The sequence below is a fragment of the Camelina sativa genome, chromosome 7 (assembly GCF_000633955.1).
Source record: "Camelina sativa cultivar DH55 chromosome 7, Cs, whole genome shotgun sequence".
Lineage (NCBI taxonomy): Eukaryota > Viridiplantae > Streptophyta > Magnoliopsida > Brassicales > Brassicaceae > Camelina > Camelina sativa.
Window position 1 is genome coordinate 5499393 of NC_025691.1, and position 12034 is coordinate 5511426.

Consider the following 12034-nt stretch of genomic DNA (forward strand, 5'->3'; position numbering starts at 1 on the left):
ATTTTTTTTAAACAGACATATACTGCTCAATCTGATGAATAAAAAATATATAAAATGTCCCACATCGCCTAAAAAATTTATGATATTAATGATATATAATTTATAAGAAATTCAAATATTATAAGTATTTCAATTTCTAAAAAAATACACTTTATTAAAACTTTTTAATAATATATTTAAAGTTTTACAAAGTTTTTTCTGCGGTGTACCACAAGTTAAAATATTACACGACGGGGTTATATGGTAGGACGTGTTTGAGTAGATATTATTATATTAATATAAATTTCAAATGTCATTAATTAGGTGCAACACACGTAAAATATCATTTCATTATTTGTTAACAATATGAATATTAGATTAATAGACATATATAATTAAAAGTTATAAATACTGTGGGTTAAGTCATAGAATTAACAATCAAAATACAATATATAATTTTAAACACTAAACAAATCAAATAAAATTAACAAATAAAATTAATTTTTTTTATCAAATAACATCAAAATCTAGATCTATTATAATATAACTTACAAAATATATGTTTTTTCCATAAGTCATAATCAGCATATGATTTCATGGTATAGTATTTCATCCAAAAAGGAAAAAAAACTTTAAAAACAAACAAAATAAACATAAACAGTATATGATGCTTTAAATAAAATTTTCAAAATAGACAAAAGAAATTTCAATCCATGCTCTAGCACATGGGTCCAAGTTTTTTTTGTTTTGTTTTTTTTTTTTTTGTCAACATTGGGCCATAACATGCCAGCTCATTAGCTAAATCCCTATATTCGCAGGGAGCAAAACTCAATCCCTGGTGTGATGGTGCTTTGTGCATTAAGGGTTTACCATTTGTCACTGCAGTAAGATCAAATATAATTATGACCACTAGGTCCCATATTGTTACGATCGTTATGGCAACTGGCAAGATACCATATTGATCATAGTTTATACAGTAGAACGTCTATAAATTAATACTCGTTATAAATTAATAAATTCTTCCGGTATCGAGTTGGACCGGTATAAAAAATAACACATTTCGATAAATTAATAAGATAATAATTTTTTTGGAAATCCTATTTAAAAATATGGTCCATCAATATTATAAATTAGTAATCAAATAATATTATATATATATATATATATATATCTAAGAAAATCTAGTGAAATATGAATTTATTGTTGTTTGCATATTCTTGAATTTGCATTTTTATTGGAGCTCATCTCTTATCGTTTTCATCGTCGTCTTCTCAAATCGCATCCAAAAATTGTGGAGAGTCCTAAATGTGATAATTGCTTCTTTACATGTAATTTGTTCTAAAATTACCGCAATATCTTTTTCGACTTCATCATTACCATGAATGATATTAGTAGCAATTTTTTTTCTAAACTCTAAACTTCTAACATTTATCATTTTTATCTAAACTCTAAACTTAGAATTACGATTGCCAAGATTATAAATTAAGAAAATTATTTAAAATTATGAATGATAACAAACATATCTTATTTTAAAATATGAATTTTTAAAATTATGAATATTAAAAATCTCTTCATAAATTAATAAAATATTCATTCATGGAAAAATTAAAACCTCTATAAAGTAATAAAATTTCATGGTCCCGATCTTATTAATTTATAGAAGTTTTATTGTACTTTATACATTGATATTAATGTATCATACATATACAAGTATACATACTTTGTTTCAAAAGGCAAGTTAATATATGTCATATCTATATTTAGATAAACAAGGAGACCTTAAACAAAAAAAAAATTGGTAGGAGCAAAAAAACCAATTTATTAATACTTTATATAAATCCACTAATTACAAATAAATAAATAAACGAAGAGAAAGCCCATCCCTAACTTGAGGCCTAAGCAAGTGAGATGCATCTGCGATAAACCACTCGTGATCTCATTTTCTGTAGTTTGGAGTCTTTTCTCCACACGTTGCCAATGTTTTGAGCGATGTCAACGGCGTCTGCTGATGCTCCAGCCAATCCTTTCCTCGTGAACCCAGCCGCGTAAAGTCCCGATTTCCCTTTCCATGCATTTGGAAACGCTGATTTTGGAAATCCGTTTTTGGAAAACAAATCATTTTCCTGTAAAAATATCAAAACAGACAGATTCAGTTGCTTTGTTACGCAAGAAACCAAACAAATCAACTTGTCCAAATTCAAACTGTTTTCTCACCTGAAGCCATGAAGGGACATTGCTACGGTAACCAGTGGCGAGAACCACGGCGTCGAGATCTAATCTCTGGCCATCAACAAACTCCACGTGGTTACGATAGAACCGTTTGATTCCAGGGACGACATCTACATCACCGGATTTGATTTTCTCTATAGCTCCAATGTCAAGCACTGGAGTCTTCCCTGTAATCACTTTGAGCTCCATTGGTCCCATATTGGGCCTATTTACCCAATACTTCCTCAAATTTCCCAAAATTAGCCATGCAAGAATCAGCAGAAGCTTATCTACTAGCCATAGAGGTAGCCACTTCATCAGCATCATCGAGATTTCGAAAGTCGCTTTGCCAAAGATCTCCCTCGGCAACACATGAACCTGGTCGAAATACCCAATAAACAGATTAGCTCTAAGCTTTAAAGTGTACTTTTTAAAGAGAGCATTGTATAATCACTTACCGAGCTATGAACAACCATGGAGGGATTAGCATTGTGATTAGCGAGATCAAGCGAAACTTCCATACCGGAGTTTCCACATCCCACGACAAGAACACTCTTTCCTCGATACTTCTCGCCGGATTTATACTCACAAGAGTGAATCACTTCACCCTCAAACCTTGTCGTGAGCCCATCGATCTCCGGCACAACTCTCTCTGCGTTTTCTCCCGTTGCCACTACCAGCCACCGGCATATATACTCCATCTCCGATCCAGCAATGGAAGATGTCGTCGTCGTCGTCGTTTTGATCCGCCAGAGACCACTAATCTCGTCGTACCGAGCGGATTGAACACACTCGTTAAATTGCGGACTAATGTCAAACCGGTTTGCGTAAGACTCAAGGTAGTCAATGAACTGCCGTTTCGTTGGGTATTCAGGGTAGTTTTCCGGGAAGGGCATTTTAGGTAATTGACATACTTTTTTGGGTAAATGAAGTTTGATTCTGTCGTATGTTCGTCTCTGCCACAAAGAAGCTATGCAATCAGCTCTCTCCAATACCACAAAGGGAACGCCTTGCTCGTGGAGGCAAGCGGCCGTGGCAAGCCCCGATGGCCCTGCGCCGATGATAACTGGACCGTTAACCTAAATGCACCGTCTTCGGTCGGAGAACTCTTCACTGCCCATGAGTCTAAACATGTTGTCCATTCTTAAAAAGTCGTGTCTGATCAAATCTTAAAAATATATATGTTGCGTAAATAGAATAAAGTGTGGGGATGATTTTGATCTAATTGAAAATTGGTGGTAGTGAATTTGAATAAGATTTTTGTTTTCGTTGTATAAGAATAATGAGATGTCGTGGACTGTGTTTGGAAGTAGAAGCAGTGTGGGTGTGTTTATATAGTGGGACGAAGGACGAACAATGAGGAAGCTGCATTTGATCTGCGACGTTGCGCGTTTAAAGATCAAACCTTTAATCCCTTAAATTAATGCAAAAGTTCTTTTAAAAAGTAGTAGGTGATAATTAAAATGGCATTTCTTCATGATAATAGATATTGAGGTGGTACTGATTAAATAGCTTTTCGCTATTACAAAGATATACTTTAAAATTTATTTGAAATGTGAATAGACTACGTACGTACACATGAGCCTACTTGAAAAGTTTAAACCTACTTGTAATATATGTATAGTAGATGTGTACAAGTGTTAAGATGATCGAGCACACATCACAGGTTTACACTATTTTTTAATAACCACATTCTTGATTCTTGGTCAATTTATACGAACTTAGCTAGGTTTATTATATCTTATTTATAGTTTCTTTTCTCCTTTATTAGTATTATGCGCTTCATATCACTTTCTATGATTCTTCCATTAACAAATTCATTTCAAAATGGAAAAGTTGGAATTCCTTTTTATTGAACGTAGTGGATGTATGTACTACGATGGGCGAGTTATGATTGTATTTAGTTCTTTAAAAAACATCTATATATATATATATACACTAGGATCGGCGGTGTACCGCGGGCAAATTATTTATAACTAAAAAAGTTAAATTATAAATTGTATTTGTTGTTTAAATATAATATAATTATATAATAATTTTTAATTATATGGTTTAAAGTTTAAACCATATAATACCACAATATAATTTGTTTTTTACATAATATTTATCTAATCAATTTAATTAGATATGTCTATTCTCTAATACCGATAGTGTTAACAAAATAATAAAAGTATGTTTTACCCGTGTAACACCAAATTAATAATATTTTAAATTTATATAAATATCAACAAACTCATCCGTCCCAAGATATTTTAACTCGCATTATATCATCTTAGTTTTTAATATTTATTGTTTTATATTATAAATATTAGCTTGAGCTGATATGTTATTTATTAGATTGTAACCATTTAAATTTTATAAAACTGGCGCTTTTTATAAAGTTTAAATATTTATAATACTTAGAATTCTTAAAATGGTTGAGTATTTCTCATATTTGAAGTTTCATAAAAGTTTAAATATATTACTAATATTTTAAAGGTTTTCTATATTTTAAAAAGTTGAAATATTTATAATATTTATACTTTATAAATTTGAAACTTCATAAACGTGAAAATATTATTAATATTTTTAACATTTTATAAAGTTTAACTTTCTAAAAAATAGAAATATTTATAATATTTCTACTTTTTATAAAATATAAATATTTATAATATTTAAATTTTTAAAATCTTTAATAAAGAATCGGAATATACTAAATAATTTTTTTTTAAGTTTGAATGTCTAATAAATCAAGCTTTTTGTATTATGAATCATTTTGATCTCTTTTATAGTATGACTCTGAACCATTGCCCAACTTTTTAGGCGTTGTGGGATATTGTATCCGTAAATTGAGTAATATATGTCTGTTCTAAAAATTTATATTACATCATATGCAGAAAAAATCACAATTTTTATTAACTAAATGTATTATAGAATATTTCAAGATAATTTAAATATAAATTCAAATAAAAATGAAAAGTAATCATATATTTATGTTTTAATGAGGTAGAAATATTTCCTTATTTTTTTTAAATCTTACTTATAAATAATTTGGAATTTTTTAGTAACTAATATTAAAGTTAATGCATTAAATGTAAAAACTTTTCAAAACTGATTTTTGAGCAAAAACTGCTGCAAATATACTCGAATAGATATATAACTTTGGAAGCACAATATATATGGAAAAGATTCATATATAAACGTGTTTGATCTCAAATAGTTTGAAATTATTAAATATGTATCGTACTACTTAAAGGGAGAAGATTCATATTTGTGTTGATGGAGGTCTCATTGTCAATTGTTTCTCCTATAAGCCACACGCTTGACTTGAGCTGAGACTTGTGTGCGGTTGTAATGTAGCGTTCAAGTCTATTTCTTTTGGTTTTGGGTTTTGTTTCAGGTTTGGTGTTTTGATTTATTTGAATTAGCTATGATTATCCATAACTAGTTACCTGCTTTTGTTTTGCTCCCATATCAATTATAAGTCTAAAAGATGTCTCGGAATGCGAGGAAATTATTATCATGATATCAAGGCTGGTCCAATGTCTCCATTTTTGATGTAGTAAGATTAAGTTACTCATCTAATAAAGTATACTTTATATTAGTCAAAGTCTAAAGACCACTGAGTCGAGTTGGTACTTGAGAAAAAAATTATGTAAATTTTTTTGGCTCCGGCCTATGGACGTGGGCAAACACTTCTTAATTATTTAAATAATAATTTTTAAAAAGATGTAGAATTAAGTAGTTGAAGAGACGAAAACATATATTTTTTTCCAAATAATATTATTATTATTATTATTATTATTATTTTAATAATATTATATTTCAATGGAAGAAAAAGGAAAAACAGGATTAAACTAGAAATATTCAAAGAATTTTTTTTCTACATGGAGATAACTCGTGCAACAATATGATTAGATAACATTATTTATCTGAATTCATTTATTAGAGTTAGTATTGTCCACTCTTTAAGGAGAGATGCATCCAACGCCAAGGGTGCCTTCATTGATTTTACCACTGTTAGCGACGGAGGCGGAGGAGAAATGAAGGTTGACTTGTCGGTCTACTCAAAGACGTTTAACTATTAGTTCATTGTTTACTACAAGAGTTAACTTATTTATTTAAAAGAGACAAACCAAAAAAACACTAAATGATGTCAAGAAAAATAAAAAACTCAATATTTTCCCGAGGATGAAAGTAATTATTTAATGCTTATATATGTGCTTATCTTATATATTTATTTTGATTCTAAATATATTTATTTTGATTCTAAAAAATAATTTACTAAGGAGAAGAAATTTTTTTTTTTGAAAAAACTTTCCATGGATCCTGTCGATGCTCTCACAGTCTAAGGTTTGTATGTATGCCCAGGAGGATTAAAAGGCGAAGAAAAAGAGAAGAAGGAGACGAGAGCAGTTGAGATGGCCTCTCACCCACAGGTCTGTTTTGTCTTCTTTATTGCCACCATCACTTCTCTCTCTCTCTCTCTCAATGAACTTTACAGGTTTTGGTGGAAGAGAAAGCAAGTGTTAGAATCTTGACATTAAACAGACCCAAGCAGCTGAATGCTCTCTCCTGTAACATGGTATTGAATCCGATCCTTCCCCTTGTTTGTTTATTCATCCATTTTGTGTACTAGCAAGTAATTACATAATTGGCTTGAACCAACCATCTTTAGATCTCTCGGTTGCTGCGACTGTTCCTTGCATATGAGGAAGACCCAAGTGTGAAACTTGTCATCCTCAAGGGTCAGGGAAGAGCCTTTTGTGCTGGTGGCGACGTTCTACCTCTTGTTCGTGACATCGTCCAAGGTATATCAATATATTTTTTGTTTTCCTTTTGCTGAGTTTCAGCTTCTACGTATTATTTCTGTAACTTTGCGTGGATTAGGCAAATGGATACTCGCTGCTGATTTCATAGTATATCAGTACACTCTCAACTTTGTTATGGCAACGTATAGCAAAGCTCAGGTCTCATCATATTTACTGTCCTCTTAGTGATGAGTTACTCATAGTGTATCAATTTTGTTAATTAGTTCGTTTTGAAATTATAGGTATCAATTTTGAATGGTATTGTCATGGGAGGTGGAGCTGGTCTCTCCATCCATGGTAGATTTCGTATTGCAACTGAGAACACTGTATTCTTTTCTTATACATGTACATGGATGAAAAATAGAGATAGCTTTTAAATACGCTTATATATCTTTTGAGTTTCCCCAAGGTTTTTGCAATGCCTCAGACAGCTTTGGGGCTCTTTCCAGATGTAGGCGCCTACTACTTTTTGTCAAGACTTCCTGGATTTTTTGGTAACAATATTAAACCATATGTTTTTATATAATTTGTAGGGCTGGCCGTTGCCTAAAGCTGGCAAAAGGCTGGCCGTTGCCGACAGCTCGCAAAAATCCATGTTTGTAGACATTGTTCTACAGATTTTTTAATGCATTCCTCAATTTAAGTGTAATACTTGTCAAATTTTTAATACTACTTCTTAAAACATAAACTAATATTATGTCATAGATTTTTTGGAAAATGTTTTTTTTTTGTTTGACTTTGTTTCTTACTGAGTTTCTGAAGTTTTTTTTTTCTTTCTTTTTTTAATGCATTAGCTAGGATACTTTATCTTCAGGGCTGGCCCTGGTTTTTGCATGTCCACAAAAGTTCCTATCTCCCTCTCTCTCATCGTTCTTGTCGTCTTGTCTTCTTGTTTAGGAGAGTATGTTGGCCTCACAGGAGGTAGGTTAGATGGCGCGGAAATGTTTACTTGTGGGCTTGCTACTCATTTTGTGCCTTCAATGGTAAGAAATTCTTTTGCTTACGTATTTAGTGTCCCCCCACTCCCCAACTTAACAAGATGGTAAAACAAAAATGTCTTTTTAATTTTATTTTTGGAACAAGTGGTCTGTGACAGCTGGTAGGGGTGAAAAAAAAGAGAGTAAAAAACCATAACACAAAAACCGAACCAAACTAAACATATAGAAATAAGTTAGTTTGGTTATGTTTAGCCTAAAACCCCATTTAGTTGTCATTTTCATTAATTTTTTCGGTTTAGGTATTAAAAACCAGAAAACCGAATGCTTTTTTTTTTTGGGTTTTCTTTAAAATTTGGAATAATTATATTTGTTTAGTTTATTGTGTTTAATAATGTTCTTCAAATTTTTATTTACTGTCTTACAAATATTTGAATATATTTTGTGGATTCTATTCTTTTAGTTTTTTTTGGGTTTATATTACTTGGTTTCATAAAACTAGATTTAGATTATATTCTTTGAATTATGTTTAACATATTGATTGATGTATTTTTTCTATTTTAAGTCTACTTACATATATATATATATAATAATTTTAAACACTTGAACCAAACCGAAACCAAATAAAACCAGAGATACATATGATTTTCATCTGGTTTCAATTTTTGTAAAAGTGAAACCGAAACCAGGGCCAAAAAAAAAACCTCCCGTACAATGATCACTGATCACCCCTACAACTGGTAATGCTAAACTTTTTGTTTAAGGTTTCTCTGCGTGTCTTTTACTATTTACTATAAATTTTTCATATAGCTAGCTACTACTATTAAGCCCAATGTTTTCATCGCCAAGGATTGTTACTGAGTAAGGTTAGTCCTTTTCACAGAGGTTGAGTGCATTAGAAGCAGATCTTTGCAAAGTTGGTTCAAGTGATCTAAACGTCGTCTCAACAATTATTAATTCATACACTCAGCATCCCCACCTGAAATAGCAGAGTGCTTACCACATGTTAAGTGTATATGATTTAATCTCTTTTACTCTTTCTTGTACCTTTGTGTCCGCTGTTGCTTTTCTTTCCGTTCGTTTTTTTTAACAGGTTAGATGTTATCAATAAGTGCTTCTCGAGAAGAACAGTCGAAGAAATTATATCTGCACTTGTATAAGTTTTTTTCATTAATAGATTGGACCTACGAGTTTATACGAACCTAAGTTACAATTGACAATGCACTCTACTATCGTATATGTTGGTTAGGAAAGGGAGGCTACTCACGAACCAAATGATTGTATCTCAACCACCATTCGAGCATTGAAGGAGGCTTCACCATGAAGCCTTAAAATATCTCTTAGATTGGTTAGTTCTACAATGCGTCACATGCAATGATGGGAAAGTGCTGACTGTGTGTATAAATTATTTCAGATAAGAGAGGGAAGATTGCAAGGGGTGGGGCAGTGTCTTATCCGTGAGTATAGAATGGCATGTCATGTGTTCAAGGGAGAAATCAGTAAAGACTTTTTGGAGGTTTATTTAGCTTTCTCGATTGTATATTCTTCATAAATTGTCCTTGTTGTTGTCGACATTACTACAACAGCATGTCTTACTTATGCAGGGGTGTTGAGCCATATTGATAGACATAGGAAACCAAAGGTATAACAAATCTCTTCATTTTCTTTTCTTCTATATATACATAAATATACATATATATATATATATATATCATGTCATACTAGTGACAGTTAATATAAGGTCCTATTGCTGTAATTATAGTGGGAGCCAAGACGCCTAGAGGACATGAAGGATAGCATGGTAGATCAGTATTTTGAGAGAATGGATGAAGAGGAGGAATGGAAGGATCTTAAGTTACCACCAAGGAACAACTTGCGTGCGTCAGCAATTGCAGCAAAGCTGTGAAGTGGAAAAGCAGATTGATGTTCTTTTCCACTTCAATGACCAACCCGAAATATTAAGATTATGTGTCTGAACAATTGTTGTTCTTTTTAATTAGTTCTTTATGGCTTAGGTTAGCAAAGAAAAAATAGACGTGTCTTGTTTCTTCCTTTGTTATATGCAATTTTCTTTCATGTATGTAGGAACTTGTACTTCTAAATTTCCTATTTAATGAAAAGAAAACAAAAATAAAGGTAAAGTATTTGTGCTCTTGTTCTTAGGGCATCTTTTACAGGACCTTAGATTTTGTGTGATTAAAATTAAATAAAAAATCAGAATATTGGTAAGAAGTGCTTCTTAGTTAAGAGGTTTAAGAGCAAGATTAATAGGGGTTCATATATTGAGGATCTTATATACTGTTTGAATTTTTTAAGAATTAATTGTGTATTGTTTTGTAAATAAGAACTCATGATCTCTTAGTTAAAATTTTCTCCTCCAATGGTAAGTTCTAATTTTGGGTTTCTTATTTTTAAAATTTGAAAATTTTAAATAGAATAGAAGTAGTATAAATGTGTAAACATTTAAGATTTTATAAAAATAGGAAAATATTGCATTTAATTAATTTGTAAACATACAAAAAGAACTTGCAAGAAAATGTGGTAGAAGCAAATAAAATGTGAATCAGCTTAAACTTAAAAGAACTAACACCAAGGTAAGCTACCTTCAACTGTCTTGCCTTTATTGCAGAGAACATTTCCTCTTCTCTCTTTAGCATTTCCAACAGATCAATAGCCTGCAGTGAAGTTCGATCATAAGATAAAGCCTCAACTTGACACAAATCATAGGATTCTAATAAATAAATTGTAGAAAAACCTTACAAACGGCCAAGTTTATTGATGATAGCCAGGCCTGCAGAGAAAATCCATAAGACAAGGCTCGATGATAACTGGCTTTTAGGGCGGTTCCTGCAACAATATATGAAACCAAATTCAGATTCCACATAATCAAGCTAAAAGCTGAACTTTGCAACATCATCAAGCTAGCAAAGTGTTTAACATATAAAGCTAAAAGATGAACTTTCCAACATTATCAACTTACAGAGAAAGAGGAACCAAATATTAACATCCCTCAGTCCATACATTTCTTCTATAAGGGCATACATGTTGTTTTCCTCCTCTAGTACCATATCCATGTCATCATCCTCAATTAAACTCCTAAATGTTTCCTGCAAAACCGATGAACAAATTCAGAGTTTTGTAACTTTTGTTCAAAGTACAAGACTGATATATGAGAGTTCTTCTCATAACCAAAATCTAAATGAGGCTGCAAAAACCATAACCAAAATCTAAATGATAGAATGAGACTATAGAACCAGAACCATGATCCATACCTACATAATTTGATCGCAGACAAGAGTTCATAAGAAACATTGAAAGACACTAGACAATAGACACACATAACACTCATGAAGTCATGCATCCCTGCTTTCACCAGTAGCAAACTCCAAGTAGAAACTCAAAAGAACCTATGCATTCAGCTATGACTAGATAGAACCCAAAACAAACAAACCCAGAAACAGAAATCTCCACAGCTACCAGACAACCTATGAAAAATATATATTTCATAAGCTAACGTTATCTAAAACCTTAACATCATATGATCTATTGATCCAACACACTAAGCAACACAAAGCCGTAAACCATAAATTTGCTAACATCAATGCCCAACAAACAAATCGGAACACAAACACACCAAATAACTGAACACAAACAGACCAAATTGGATCACATTAACCTAACAATTTACCTAATCATACTATTGTACTGAGAAACTTACCTTCTCAATCAAATTGATCCAATTTCTTCCAATTGAATCGCCTTCTCCTTCAAATCGCCACCGATACAATCTCCACGACGATTCAAATTGCCTCTGCTACAGTCGCCTCCGATAATATCTCCACCGAGGCAAATCGCCTCCGACCCAATATTTCACTGATTCTATAACCTCCGATTAAAGCAGACCTTCCTTTGTCAGATCGAGACTTTGATCGCGAGAGAAAGAGGAAAATAAATAAATTTTCTGCGTAAATTTTTTTTCTTTTTCCTTTTTGTATTATTTTGTTCGCCCAACGGAATATGGACACATAGCGTCTCTTAGAACTGAGTTGAGTCTATTATATAACAACCTCCCTTAGCTTTTTTTTTTTTTTTTTTTGTTTATTTTTTTTCCTACAAAACACT

The 12034-nt window shown here is 31.8% G+C and overlaps 1 long non-coding RNA gene and 2 pseudogenes across 1 annotated transcript; 1 reads left to right on the top strand and 2 right to left on the bottom strand.

The window, feature by feature from the left end:
• On the bottom strand, positions 1875 to 3468 carry LOC104700413 (annotated as a pseudogene).
• LOC104700414 lies at positions 6413 to 10067 on the top strand (annotated as a pseudogene).
• Positions 10452 to 11908, bottom strand: LOC109125582. The gene is made up of 4 exons (XR_002032697.1): positions 11631 to 11908; positions 10893 to 11019; positions 10668 to 10759; positions 10452 to 10587 (listed from the first exon to the last, which is right to left on the bottom strand). It is a non-coding gene; the product is annotated as an uncharacterized LOC109125582 (long non-coding RNA).